Source organism: Chenopodium album, chromosome 26 (assembly GCF_948465745.1).
Source record: "Chenopodium album chromosome 26, dcCheAlbu1.1, whole genome shotgun sequence".
NCBI lineage: Eukaryota > Viridiplantae > Streptophyta > Magnoliopsida > Caryophyllales > Amaranthaceae > Chenopodium > Chenopodium album.
Genome location: NC_137859.1, coordinates 17,356,394 through 17,361,291, shown reverse-complemented (window position 1 = coordinate 17,361,291; position 4,898 = coordinate 17,356,394). Strand labels below are relative to the sequence as shown.

General features: G+C 35.2%; 1 non-coding gene across 1 annotated transcript; it reads right to left on the bottom strand.

Moving 5' to 3' along the window:
* Window positions 1-4,302: 4,302 nt before the first annotated feature.
* On the bottom strand, window positions 4,303-4,408 carry LOC145618818 (small nucleolar RNA R71). The gene has a single exon (XR_014108056.1). It is a non-coding gene; the product is annotated as a small nucleolar RNA R71 (small nucleolar RNA).
* Between the last annotated feature and the right edge of the window lie 490 nt (window positions 4,409-4,898).

The following is a 4,898-nucleotide window of genomic DNA, read 5'->3' as shown; positions in this document are numbered from 1 at the left end:
TGGCGGTGAAAGGTTGTTCATCATCGGGTTTGGTTTTGGGGAGACATTTTTAGGTGTCTATAGTTACGATTTTAATTTTTTATTTATTTTTGTTTTTTTTACCTCATATGAATTTATTTTATTTCTAATCTTTGAAAAAAAAATTTAATAACCTCTAATTTAAAAGGAATATATAATGTTAATTATGTGAAATTTATAAAACTAATAAAAGTTGGTTGAGATAGTAAGTGTGTAATCTTAATTTGTTGAAGGTTGCGAGTTCGAATCTAGATAACACCATAATTTAATATTAATTTTTGTTAAAAAAAATTAATTCTAGTTCAGTAAAAATAATTTAAGTTTAATCAAAAGAAGTTCACTTCATTAAAAATAACTTTAATTTATTAAATATAATTCCATGCCACTTAGTATAAATCGGTAACTTTAAATAAGAATATATATTAATAGAGAATTAGTAAAAATATGAATTTTAGTACAGAAAAATAATTTCAATTTGATAAATATAATTTCAGTTTAGTAAAAATAATTTTATTTCAAAATAAATAAGGTGAAGTGAACAGGGCTTTAATATTTATTTTTGTTTCACAGAAATTATATAAAATTTCGATTGTAATTTATCTAATGCTAAGATTTTAAATATCCATCTTAAATTTAGGTATTCTTAAACTTTTTAATAGGCTTAGATTAATTCATGGGCAAAAGAATTAGTGATTGATTTGGACTAGGGTACGTATAGGCATTAGTATCTATACTAATCTATACTAATATATTAAAAGACGTTTTAACAATGACCACGTGTTACGTAAACTCCCCTCACAACGCCATGTCACTAACTCAACTACTTATAAACGCCACGTGGCTCCCTCTTCCATTTGTTTCATTACATGTCATGCACTCATAATTAAAAAAAAAAGTAGTCAACAAGATTTGAACTCACAACCTCTAATTCTAGCATTAAGTGTCTTACCACCAATCTACGTGATTTTTTTTACAATTTTTTGCAATCTTTTCAATACAAAATATTAATATGTAGCAAATGACAATATGAACAACAAATTTAATAACAAGAAAATTGAATCATAAATTACAACGTATATTTCCCTAAAAGAAAAAATAAATAAATAAAAAATACAACGTATATCAATGATTAGTTCCATGTAATAATCCGGGGCATCGCCCGGGTCCAAAAACTAGTTTAAGGAATTAATATCCAGTCATTTTTTTTTTGTTTTTTTTTTGTACGTCTTAGGATTTTGACAACTACATTCTCTACTGACAAGTCAAATGTGTTATTAAATCTGACCTTGAATGGATTTTGAAGAGTCATTGATTTTTCGTGCACCCAACATTAATTAATTAATACCCTATATTATTGGAAAACAAATGTTATGAGGTATTTAATTCTTTCAAAGATGGTAAAGGGTACCCTTGTGATTCCTATTTCAATAGTGGCTTCAGAATAAACCTTCGGTACTGGTTGTCGAGTTGTGAACTATTATAGAAGCTCACTAAAATCAGCTACTGCAAAAGCTATTATATGCCTTAAAAATTGGACTTTTGAAATGGTGAAGGTACCCAGGTTAGTATATGTATTCGAATTACATTAATTTGTTTATTCTGTGGACTCCTGAAGGATGTTTTAGTTGATGCTGAATTGGTTGTTGGATATTTGGATTAGATCGATGAAAAATTAGTATGTCATTGGTTGTTAAGTGAAATCCTTTATTTATGTTTAGTACTATTAATTTTGTGTACATGAAAGACAATTAATTTATTTATGTTTATTTGGTTATAGCTAAAATGAATCTTCAATTAGAATATCTATATGGGAAAATTATGTCAATGAGGGTGAATGATGAAGTTGTCGATACACTAAGTCCACCGGAGGATGCACCTCAAAGTCCAGCAAAAGCCATGGGCAATAGTCTGCTTAGTTTCTAATTTGTCACTGGTTTAGACTTTTGAGTGCTATAATATGTTTATGAGTACTGATACTGATGAGTGACATTTTTGGCACTCATTTGGTTTCTTTTTGGATGATTTTTATTTCATTTTATCTTTCTTTTCTTTAGTTTTCCTTAGTATTATTCTTGTTTTCCTCTTTTTATGCTTTTTGTAGTTAGTTTCTCTATTTTGTGCTTTTTTCTTGTTTATTTGTTATTTTTCCCTTTTATTTGCTTTTTCTCCTTTGGTTGTAGGTTGTGATTGATTGTCCAAGGATTCCTGGCCTTCCTTTCCATGGTTTTCCATTGATTTTCATGCTTAAAGCTCGTGCAAGAAGTTTCAAGTCAATGTGGGGTTCAAGGAGCATGCTTCAAGGTCTTGATTATGCCTTCTTCATGGCTCATTTTCTTCAAGAAATTCAAGGAAGTTGCTGCCTATCTTGTCCTCCATCATCATCATCTAGGATGCGTGCACCTCTTGAGCTAGGACGAAGGGAAGAAGGGGAGAAAGCCCAGGAACGTGCGGGCGCACACAGGGGATGTGCGGCCGCACAGTGGTCGTGTGCGGCCGCACACCAGGCACGTGCGGGCGCACATGCCTGGGTTTGTGTCCCGTGCGTGCCTTTCTCTCTCCTCCGAGCGCCCGCACTTACGAGGGTCTATTTTTGGGCTTCTTTACCGACCTCCTCCTTGTATATATAGTTATTTCTACCTTTTTTTAGAAGGAGAGTTTTTAGATTGAATTAGATAGTTAGTTTTTGGAGAATTTTTAGAGAGAGAAACTCAAGAACTAGAGAGAGAAACTCATGATCTTTGGTGTTTGTTCAAGAATTCATCATTGTTTGATCTTTTGATCAAAGTTTTGTAAGGATCTTCTTCTTAATCTCAATTCAAGTTTGATTTTAGTTGATTTCATTAGTATTTCATATTGTTGATGATTGATTTGTTTATTGATTGAATTTTGATTGATTTTGATTGATTGTTGGTTTGATCTTTGAATTCAAGCATGTTGATGATTAATTTGATGAATGTTGTAGTTTTGATCTCCATTTCCATGGCTAGTGAGTAGTTCTCTAGCTAGGGAGATGGTGAAGCATGCATGAATGATGGAATAGTGTAATTTGGGGATAATTGATGGAGTTGATGATATGATTAAATTGGTTGGTTTTTCATGTGCATGTGTGTGATTAATTGAGGTTTGGCCATCTTTGATTAACACACTAGATTGCATTGTAAGTATGCTATGACACGGACAATCGATTAGTAGACTTGCAATTTCACGATTGAGGTGCTTTGTTATGTTCCCTAGTTAGAGTTTAGCATAGTTGACGCTAGTTAGACCTCTAGGTGAACCACCTTAGCATGCTCTTTTGGATACATGATAGTTTTCCCTCATATCGATTGACTTAGTTAATTTGACCTCCCAAATTACCAATTCCATTGTGAATGTATGTGGATCCATTGCCCTAGTGCTTTAGATCGATTGAATACAAGGTTGCATACCTAGTTTAGACCTAGTTCTACTTCAAACCCCTTTTGTTTCCGAAATAGCTTAATCTAGACTTCATGCATTTAACATCATTCCCTTGGGATTCGACCTTGACTTACCGCTAGACTATTAGGGGTTGGTTAAGCATATAAATATTGTTTGATAGGGCAAGGTGGTAGCCCAACGACCTACCATTCCGAGCCACGTCAAAATGGTGCCGTTGCCGGGGAATGGTGCTTGAATGTATGAAGTTTTTGAGTCTATTTCATTTTTGATAAAATACAAAAAGATTTTTGTTTCTCTAGGCTACATTTGTAGCCGTGCTACTAACATTTTTGTGTGAGTTTTGCATGTATAGAACCCGTGATCGTCCTCTTGTTCCCCTTGATCCGGAAATAGAAAGGACTATTTCAAGAAGAAGAGTGGATATTAGATCTTTGGCTTATAGCTCTTCGAGTGAAGAAGAAATTCAAGAAGAACAAGGAATGGGTGAACATCCTAGAATAGCCTTGAAGGAGCTTGGAGTGCCCGGGGCATATAGATTTGAAAGTGGAATTGCTCCTCCAACTACCCCGGCAAATGACTTCGAAATCCGTCCGGCAATGATCACCTTGATCGAGAGAAGGCAATATAGTGGGGCTAAAAATGAAAGCCCATTGAACCATTTGAAAGAATTTGAAAAATATTGCAACACTATCAAAGTCAATGGGGTATCTCAATAATTCATCCGCCTCAACTTGTTCCCCTTCTCTCTAATAGGTAGATCTTTGGAGTGGCTAGACAAGGAGGTGAAGCCCAACTCCTTGAGAACTAGGGATGATGTTACAAAGGCTTTCTTGTCCCGTTTCTATCCCTAAAAGAAGACGGCGGAGGCAAGAGCCTTGATTCAAGGGTTCAAGCAAAGGCCAAATGAAAGTCTCTATGAAGCATGGGAGAGATTTAAAGAGTATCAAAGGGAGTGTCCTCATCATGGAATCCCCACATACCAAGTGATCCAAATCTTCTATGGCGGTTTAAGTCCCCAAGGCAAGTCATGCCTTGATGGAGGGGCCGGGGGCCCTATCATGAACAAAACCGAGGAAGAAGTTGTGGACATCATTGAAGATGTGGTGACATATTATAGGGATTGTCAAGATGGGGAGAGAGACTCTTCAAGCAAACAATCTTCATTGTATTCGGTGGACCATCTCAATGCAATCAACAACCTTTCCTCTCAAATGACAAATCTAGGAAAGGAGGTCACCGCAATCAAGGCTAAGTTGGAGAGCACTTCTACCTCTTCTCAAGCTTCCAATCTTCCCTCCCAATTTAAGGGGAGAGGTACTCCTTCTAACTCTCAACCCCCTCCCTCTTCACATAATATGCCTTTGGGTTGCTTGTTTTGTGATGCATGTGGATCGTATGATCATGATTCTAGTGCTTGTCCTAATGAATGTGTTGATGAGTTTGACAATGAATGTGAACAT